The sequence below is a fragment of the Pinus tabuliformis genome, chromosome 1_2, assembly GCF_031772625.1.
Source record: "Pinus tabuliformis cultivar Carrire ecotype Pingquan chromosome 1_2, CPIR1, whole genome shotgun sequence".
Taxonomy (NCBI): domain Eukaryota; kingdom Viridiplantae; phylum Streptophyta; class Pinopsida; order Pinales; family Pinaceae; genus Pinus; species Pinus tabuliformis.
In genome coordinates, this window is record NC_142298.1 from 1,235,133,778 (window position 1) to 1,235,144,325 (window position 10,548).

The following is a 10,548-nucleotide window of genomic DNA, read 5'->3' on the forward strand; positions in this document are numbered from 1 at the left end:
AGAGGGTGATGCAGGTGACGATCTAGTACAGAACCTTGAGGCACTCACTCGAGGGATTCCAAATTATGCCAAATTGGCAGACGTGCGTAGAGCGTACTAGAGGCACACGGTGGGAGTATCTACTCGCGTCCATCGTCTGTTGAGATGTTTGGTGCGCGCGGTGACATGCTATCATGAGCATCACCGTGATTAGATGCCTAGGTTTCATTTTTGCACGTTTTTGAGAGACATATTGTCAGCGGCTGTATGAGTTTTGGACATGTATTATTTTTTGGATTATGTAATGCGCGTGGCACAAACATTATGACACACACATATATATATACATATGCCTATGGTTCATTATTGTGTTTTTCATGTGCTTGCTTGTATAATGTTTTAGTTACAAATTACGCAAATGTCTATCTAATACATGATTGGCCAATGCATCAGATAATGTGTTTAATTGTCGTGGAATATGCTGATATGTGATAAAATCAAAGTTCCTTTCTAACAATCTCACACGTAAATACAACCTTAGAATGTGATGGTCTCTCATGGAATATTGCCCGTTGAGCTGGTGGATGACAAGTTGAGAGTCCAGGTTCACTACCAATGCACGAATGTCGAGATTAATTGCTTCAGCAAGTAGCTCGATTACAGCACAGTATTCGGCGACATTATTAGTAGTACGACCTAAACACACACCCTGACAATCTATCAGCTCTTCATGAGGATCGTAGATCACCCATGCCGCAGAGGACAAGTTGCGAGTACTGCGGCAGGCACCATCAGCGAAACCAACATAAGGTGCATCAGACATCTGCACAAGAAGCGAAAAACACAATAAGTGGCAGTTACGCCTTTGAAAACTGACACACACACACACACACAACACACTTGCTAGAGTACATGTATGTACAAAATAAAATGTACCAGCATTACGCATAATAATTTTTCAGGTAAAGCCCATTTCGGGGCTTCCCAAGAGGGTTTCCTTCATAATCAATCAGCTCGTAGGCCCCTTTCTGCAGAACTTTCTTAACAATGTAAGGGCCTAGCCACATAGACTCGAGCTTTCCTGCTCCTAGCTTATCCTTTGCCTGATCGTAGAGCAGGACTAAATCTCCCTCAACAAAAGAACGTGGACGTATGGTCTGATCGAAGTGAGTCTTGACTCGCTTCTTTTGTGTTTCGATGGCCAAGGAGGCCAGGCGACGAGTTTCATCCAGCCGTTCTAAGTAAAGAAGGCGTTCTTCTAACGGAGTGGTGTTGGGAAGTAGCTCGACAGCTAACTTTAATGAAGGGATTTCACATTCAATCGGAAGGGTAGCCTCTAGTCCATAAACTAGCTGGAATGGAGTGAAACCAGTGGCATCCTTCACAGAGGTTCGGTAGGCCCACAAGGCAGGGAACAACATCAAATGCTAGTTAGACTTATGCATGCCAACGGTACGTTGAAGCATCGTCACCAAGATCTTATTGATAGCTTCAACTTGGCCATTGGATTGAGGGTAGTATGGAGTTGAACTATCGTGCTGCAAGCCTAGTTGGGTTGTTAATTCCGACATCATATGATTATGGAAATGCTTCCCGTGATCAGTGACGATGGCTTGAGGGACGCCGAATCGCGAAATAACATGATTAAACAAAAATTGCGCCGATGTGTGACCGTCTTCGGTTAATGTAGGCATCGCCTCGGCCCATTTAGTAAAGTAATCGACGGCAACGATAATAAACCCATGCCCCCCGGCCGAGCGAGGGTTACAGGTCATATAATCAATGCCCCATTTTGCAAAAGGGCCGACGGAGACAACAGGGTGCAATGGAGCAGGAGGCGCTCGCATCTTCCCCTGGTATATCTGGCACTCATGACAAGAGCGGACGGCAAGGATGCAATCCTTAAAGATAGAGGGCCAAAAATAGCCAGCACGGAGGAATTTTTGGGCAGTAGCATATCCGGACATATGACCGCCACAGGCACCGGAGTGGCATTCATTCAAGACTCGCTCAGCCTCCTCAAGAGTAAGACAACGGCGAAGAACAGAGTCGGCGCCGAGACGATATAATGTATCCCCAATGATACGGTATGGTTGAGATTGATGACGAATCCTTCGCCGAGCGTCTTTGGACACGCCCGGGCGAAAGGAGGACGTTTGCAGATATATAATTATATCTCCGTACCATGGATCGAGGGTTCTAATGAGGAATAAGGACTCATCCGGAATTTGATCCTCGACATGAGATGTCGGGGAAGAAGATGGCAAAGAGCAAATTAACTCAGCAAACACAAGGGATTTCTTAGACTTGGCAGTGGTAAATTCCAAGTCAAACTCTTGGAGGATAACAATCCACTTTGAGTACTTGCCCCCCAGCAACTGGCGTGACAATATATACGTCATGGGGTTGCAATCAGAAATCACAGTAGTGGTACGCAACAGAATATAATGACGGAAGCGTTGGACAGCACAAACGACGGCCAAAGCCAACTTCTCGACATAGGCATATCGAGTTTCCGTGTCTAAAAGGTTGCGGCTGAGATAATAGATAACATGTTCAGTGCCATCATCGTCAGCTTGAACGAGAACCATGCCGATAGTGGTGTCAGCGGCGGCCAAATATAGAGTGTAGTCGCGATAATAATCCGGAGGACGGAGCAATGGAGCAGAAACAAGGAGGCCCTTGAGACGCTCAAAAGATTCCTGAGCAGTGGTATCCCAATGAAAAGGGGCATCACGTTTTAGTAATCGTGTAAAACCTTTGGCCACCTCGGCATAGTTTGGAACGAAACGACGTAAAAAATTTGCTTTACCCTGCAAGCTTTGCAATTGCTGTAAAGAAGCAGGGGGAGGAAGGTTCACTATAGCGTCGACTTTAAGGGGATCCAAACGGATGCCCTCTCGGGAAACAACAAACCCGAGAAGTCGGCCAGATTCACTGCAGAAGACACATTTGTGAGGATTAAGCCTAATTCGGTAGTATCGACAGCGAAGAAAGATTTCGCGAAGATGCTTAGGATGGTCCTGACGTTTGGCCGAATGAGCAGGGAGATCATCCAGGTAAGGCTGTACAATGTGCCAAATGTCATGGAACGCATAAGACATTGCACGCTGGAAGGTAGCACCGGCATTTTTAAGACCGAAAGGGAGCTTCTTATAGGCAAAAGTGCCCCATGGACAGATAAAGGCAGTTTTGTGTTGATCACCGGGAGAAATATTGATCTGGTTATAGCCAGAAAAACCGTCCATAAAAGAATACATTTCACTTCCGGCACACTCGTCAATAATTTGATCAATGAATGGTGTGGGAAAATTATCTTTAGGACAGGCTCGATTTATATCACGATAATCGACACAAACACGAATTGTACCCTATTTTTTAGTGACAGGGACGATATTTGAAACCCAATCTGTGAGCGGAATTGGATAAATAAAACCGGCTCTAAGAAGCTTCTCGACTTCGGCCTTGATAGTTGCAGCCTTTCGGGGGTGTACAGGGCGTAAACGTTGGCGAACAAGCTTAGCACCCGGGTACGTGATTATCTCATGCACCACTATACTAGGATCAATGCCGGGCATTTCTTCATAGGACCATGCGAAGACATCACGAAATTCGCGAAAAAGATTAGAATACAATTGAATCTCCTCCGGAGTACAAGTGACTCCAATGTGAAGATGCTCGACAATCCCTGGTTTCACAGAGATGTCGATGGGTTGGGTTTGCGTAATGTTTGCCATATTCCCTTCAGAAGACACCTGATAAATCTGAATAGGTGTTTGTAGGATTTGAGATGGGAGACAAGGAGAAAACCGCTAGAGACAAGTGAGAAAATTCTGCGGGGCAGGTAGAAACGAGGAACGATGGTGAGAATCATGCCAAGGCAGTTCCTCGAGAGACATAGTCTCAATAATGGCTTCATCGGAAGAGAATGTTTCTTGTAAAGGATCCGAAGAAGTTTTATCTACAAGCCCTGAGGATGGAGCAAGTTCAGAAGAGGGAGCCGATGCAGCAATGATTTCGACATAGTTGAGCTCGGCAGAACTCAACGACATCTGGTCGCCCCAAGAATCTACTTGGTCAGTGGGAGGAATGATCCACGGATCAGAACCAGTAGTAATCATATTAACAGAGCCGACGTTAGGAGGTGGGAGCGGAAAAACATCCATAAGAGCAGGATCTTTGAAAAGTCCGGCTCCCAGACTCTCATATAATTGCGAGGTATGCTCCACGAAAGGGATGTTACCTTCAGAAGAGGAAGTGAAGAAAGATAGCTGGTCTATGGTAACAATTTTCCCTTGATGAGGGAATCGGATGATACGAAACAGAGATGAAGCAACAGCTTTCATCGCGTAGATCCAGCTACGTCCGAGAAGGAGGTTGTAGGTAAGAGTAGCGTCAACGACTTCAACTTCCATTTCGACCGTCTTCCCTTCCAAAGTGATGGGTAAACGTTGGAGTATACCATAAGGACGGGATGCTCTTCCATCAAAGGCTTCCAAGGTTGTGGGAGACTGGCTCAGTGTCGGGGATCCGATGGCTTTCCAACAGGCAACAGACATGATGCAAGTAGAAGCACCTTCATCAATGACTGTTCGATGAATTGTTTTGGAATCAATGATAACCTGTATAAGGAAAGAAATTTGGGGAGGCAGTCTCTGCGTATGGCTTTCTAAGTCAAAAGTAATTAAATCTGAATCTGCCGGGTCTATGCCACCAATAGCGGATAGCAAGGACTTCCTCTGAGAAGGTCAACTCTGGAGAACTTCTAAAGCGGACATAGCCGACGGAGTCTGCGCTAATTCCTCAACGATATTGTAGTGCTGTGCAGCACGAGCATTTGGGTTGTAAGAAGATTTCCGGAGTACTCCTTTTGGAGGGGGTCGAAGAGGCGTCTCAGTTGTAGGTCTCTCAATGTGGAGAGGGCCCGAACTGAACGGAGGAGCACTAGAGGGTATCTCAGGCTCCTTCCCGGTAGATGGTGGATAATCTTTTGTTCGAGTACTAATATTGATAGGTATCGTTCCAGCCATAAACACTTGAGAACCGAAGGAAGAGGGAGGCTGAGATGGGTCAGCCACCATTTGAGTTTTTTGAGTTTGCTGTGAGGGAAAGGGTGCTTTAAGCACCGCAGGAGTCCCGGGAGCGCCTTTCAACAAACGACTAACTTCGGACCGCCTCGGGCAGTCCTTGGTATAGTGATCCTCATCACAGATAAGGCAAGGATACTTGGGTTTGCGTTTAGCACCGTCCTCAGGCGTAGTTTTAGGGGCTTCCTGTTTGGGTGGATCTGGCTTATTTTTCGCTTTCCCTTTCTTCTTTCCTTTCGAGGTTTTGTCTGCCGTGGTGGATTGGACGACATTAACCTCGAAAGTAACATTCGGAATGGGTGCTACCTGGGAAGGTGGTTTGCTCGAAGCAGTTGATTTTTGCTTCCCAGGGTTCGCGGGATTTTCTTTGAGGATGAACTAACCGAACCAATAATACCATCAACAGTTGGTGTTGGCGGGGCTTTAGATGTTCCTGGTCTTGGGGCATCAGGCAGATAATCATACAATGTACCTGACTGAGAGTAAACCAAGTCAAGGTACTGAGCGCGCGCGATAGCTTTCTCTTCAGTGACACATGCCCCCATGGCAATGTCCCGAGCTATTGGAGGAATGAATGAAGTCGTGAACCAATCGGTAAGAAGCTGGTCGGGAATCCAAAATTTAATCATACGTCTACGCCGTCTCCATTCATGGATATGATCAGAGATATGTGTAGCCGTCGTTTGTCTTAAGGATGTGAGGAGGTGTGTACCCGTTTCATATCGAATGGGTAACTGAAAATGCGTGAGAAATGCCATAGCCAAGGAGTTAAAATCCTGAAAGGATCCGCGATTGAGCTCAATATACCACTTAGCTGCAGAGCCAGTGAGAGTCAGCTGAAAAAGGCGAAGCCGAATTGAATAGTCAAGCCACGAATTGGATGAGGACCAAAGGTGATAAGTCATAACATGGGCTTGTGGATCTTCATTAGCTTTGCCATCAAATTTTGGACAGTCACCGGGAATTTTTGTTGGAACCGGAGGCCATTATGGGTTATGAAGAATAGGATCATTGGTCAATTTAGACACATCCGGTAATTCTAAAGTTGCTAAGAAAGGTAATTGAGGATTAAAGGACATCTGGGGCTGCTGTTGAGATGGAGCACCAGGGTTCCAACCAGGTGGCGGTTGCCCCCAAGGGCTTGGTCCGGACAGATTTGGCCCCATAGGATTTGGTCCATAGGGACTTGGGTTCTGCCCCCCAGCGTTCCATGGATTACCAAACGGTCCTGCAGAAGCACCATGTGGTTGCGAATAAGTCTGATAAGAATTCGTCTGCAGTTGTTGGTAATTTTGATATGGGGCAAACAACGATTGCCCTTGAGTTTGCCGGTGACCATAAGGTGGCTGGACTCCAAACTGAGTTTGAGAAACAGGCTGAGTTTGATAGGTCTGTTGAGATTGAACTCCAGCTTGCATTTGAAAACCGGATGGGGTCTGGGGTCCAGCCTGGGGGAAAAAACTAGGTTGAGCAGTGCCAGGAGGATGTCCTATTGGTTGGGCTATCTGGCCGGAAGGATAACCTTGTTGATATTGAGGTTGACCTCCCTGCCCAGCAGGTTGTACCTGCTGGGAAAGGAGTTGTTGTTGCCCAACTGAAGGTTGTCCCAACGGACCAGATGGCTGAGTGGGCTGGGCAGTTGGTTGGCCTGATTGGATTTGAGGCTAACCGACTTGCCCAAAAGGTTGACTATACTAGATGGTAGGCTGACCATGTGGTTGAACAGCTTGTCCAGATATTGGACCATACTAGACATTGGGTTGGTTTGGGTTAACAGATGATTGACCAATTTGTCCAGTAGGGTAACCTTGCTGGATACTAGGTTGAGCTTTTTGAATAGCAGATTGACCTGAGTTACCAGAAGGTTGAACATAAGAAGAGAAAAATGGACCACCAGAAGCAAAAGGGTTTCCATGGAAGGACTGCCCTTGTTGGTCTTGAGGAGGTTGTCTGGGAGATTGGGCAGACGACACTTGGCCACCATGAAAAGAGGTGGAACCCCAGTTAATTGACAATGGAACTGATACCTCAACAATCGGTTGAGACGAAAAATAATGCTCGTATGGCCCCTCTGTTGGGACATTTGACGTAGGATCAAAGACTTCGAATAAAGAAGCCGAAGGATGACTAAAAATAGGAGTCGAAGAGGCTGCACATACCGTTGGAGCGGTTGTGATTGAGGTAACAGACACACTGCGATTTTGCGGAGTAAAAGTCTCTGTGGTGGGAAAAGTGTGTGGTGACCAGATAGAACCTGTGAAAGGAGTTCCAGAGGGCATAGTATCCCTTAATGCTTTATACCCTGGTGGTAGGTCGCCAGTAGTAGGAGTACTACTGATAGGTGTAGGGCCCGTTGCGGTGGGAATTTCAACGCTCGTCTCAACGGACTCGTCGGTCGTAGTAGGGGACAAGTCTTCCATGTCAGAGGAAGAAGTTGGGACTGACACGCGAGGAGAAGTATAGTCCCAAAAAGGGACACTGTCCTCAAAAGGTTCCCAAACAGGGTTCCAATGAAACTCGTAAGTCTCGTCGTCGGGGGCACGAGAACTAATTGGTTGTATACTTGGAACCAGAGAAAGAGTTGCGCTCACAACCGGTATCTCGGAAGACGAAATTGGTAATTCCGCCAGGATGAAACTTCACAAAACCTAGGGAATCTACCGAGACAAAATCCCTACTCAAACTAACGCAAACAAAATCTAATCAGGTAAATGTTATCGTGTCCGAATAAATTTTAGGACGCAAAGACACAACTTGACCTTTTCACATTTTAAGAGTCGAGAAAAGGACAAAAAGATGACTCTAGTCTCCTTCGAATGTTTAATGAGCACAAAGTGACAAGACGCTCACTGGCACCTTTTCTTTTAAGGAGTCCGAAAAGGATCAAAAGTGACTACTCTGGAGACTCTAGGCAAAGGGTTTACCAAACAATCCGTAAAACTGCTTATACACCTTGGCAATCAGATGAAAACCAAGGACTTCCCGTACTGCAGTCAATCTTCCTGAATGCTGTGTTCAGTGCATTACGGCTTGTAAGGCGGCAGACTCGGCTTCCTGTGGATAAAGGATGATAACCTAATGGGGTCTCCCTTTTATACGCGACGGTACGTGGGAGCTCAGCCCGTACTGGTACTTGTTGTCTCTCAGGAGGAATCACCCAACCATCAGTGAGGCAATAGTTACCAGATTTTACGACGCCGGAACACGTCTCTAGCCTAGACCTCTAGAACATGTGCGTTAGGTTCCAATGCGTTGTTAGGTTCATTCGGTTTATTTTACAGTTGATCTTCAATTAAGTTTCAGTTTTTTCGGTCCTACCGTATGTGATCTCTCAAAACTTCCTAAATGCAAACTACATGCCAAAATTATATCATTTCGTTCAATGAATTCTAACTACAGAAGGGTTGAGATTTTCAAACAAACAAAATGAACAATAAATAAGCAACAAAGATCCTAATGCAGCTAATAACAAGAAATGAAACTTTTTATTTTCTTTTCTTTTTAAAAGCAACAAATAACAATAAATGCTAACTAATATAATGCAAAAAGATCTTTTGTTTTTTTTTCTTTTTAAAATGGCATAATGCATTTAAACAAATCTCAAGAGATATTAACAAGCACGAATAAACAAAATTCACTTAATGCAAAGAGAACCAAATCTGAAACACCAAGATGAACCGTTAAAACAAGGAAAAGCACACAGACCTTCAATAACCATGTGATCTAAGTTCAAATGAAGTCAAACAAAATCCAAACAAGCTAGAAGTGAATTGCCCGAAGCACAGAACAACAAGCTTAAACAACTACTAGACGGGTGTGGAAAAAAACCAAAAAAAATTGACTGGATAATCAAATCAAAACTTCCCACAGAAGGCTCGACATGCAAAGCCACTAGGTAGTCTAGGGATAGGATAGAAAATCGATAGAAATAAGCAAACAACTGAAGGATAAAAGTAACAACCAGTCAAACAGAGGTCCAACACACTCCCAGAAGCTGTAAAAGATATACAAAGACAAAAATATGAGTTTAACGAGCTTCCAACAAAGACACTGGCAAAATTCACAGGGCTGGCGCGACTGTCAGCCTACAACTTGCGCTATCAAGGAATTGGTGCGAGTTGTTGTGGTGAAACATGCGCCAACTGGCGCGACTGTCAGAGATAAAAACGCGCCAACACAGTTTGCTGACCCAAAAAAAATAAATAAAAGAACCCAGGGTCTGGTCAACAGTACTGAAACAGATCGAACAGCAGAAAACAACTTCAAAGCTGACCTAGAAAGCTCATTTATACAAGCAGGCAATAGAAAACTAACATGCAAGACAAACTCCAAGCCGTTCGGTTCATAAACCAAACCGGAGATCGACTGAAGTGGCGTTGATCTACTCCGCTAATGCAAAGCAATAGCGTTTCAAAGGCTGCCTGGTCGTGCTTCAGACTTCGTCCAAGGTTTATGAATCAAACAACAAATAGCTCCTCCCCAGTGGAGTCGCCAAATTGTTGGAGAGGTAAATCCCCTCTGCGGATAGAGGCGATCCCACTAGCCCAAAATGGTTCTAGCAACAATCAAATCACGCTACTATGCAAGTTCCTAGTTGCATACTGAAAGTGGATTACGAGAACCAACCTGGAGTCCAACGCTAATGTCGAAGAAGAGTTGATACTCCCGTTCCCTTGCTCCGGCAGGTCACAATCCTTGTGATCCTCGCATTTGGATACCTGCACATGCAAAGAACGAAGCGAATACAAGCATAAAATCCACTAAAATACAACTATATTTCAGTCAGAAAGGAAATAAACCAAACATTATCATGATGAACAATGAGATTGGAACCATAACAGTAGTCGTTTATTAATGAATAATCAACAGAGAAAGATACAACCAAGGTTCTGACGTTGAACCTCTCCTCTGGTTGGGCGAGCAGCTATGTATATCTTGCAATAGACCTTCTCTCTCTCAGACTTCCGGCAGCATAACCTCCCTATGCTTCAAGACTCTTACTATCACTCAAGACAAGCATAATCACAACTAGCATTACTCCAAAAACTAGCTTGTCTAATGCATGAGGACAGACTTTTATAGATGGAGAAGGGAGGAAGATACAATGCACCAGGGCACCCATTGTGGATTGACATTATCTCCGAAAAGCCGCTGCGGATAGATGTCAAGGATAGATGATGACTCTCGACCTATATCAGATGGATTTTATCCTCAAAAGACTTCGTGATCTGAAGGGAAAAAACATATGGGTGCGCGTTTGTCAAAAATCATTACCAAACTTGGTTGGCGCGGGTGTTTTTCTGAGACAGAGCGCCAATGGTCGCACCCCCTTTTGAGGATCTCAGTGATTGGCATAGGTAAGACATTGTGGACCCGCGCTAATGGGAAAAGGGCACTTTTCAGGGATATTTTGCAGAAGGTGTCTTCAGGGAACATGAAGTACATACTCAAGGGAACATAATGCAAGTGTTTTTAGGTTATG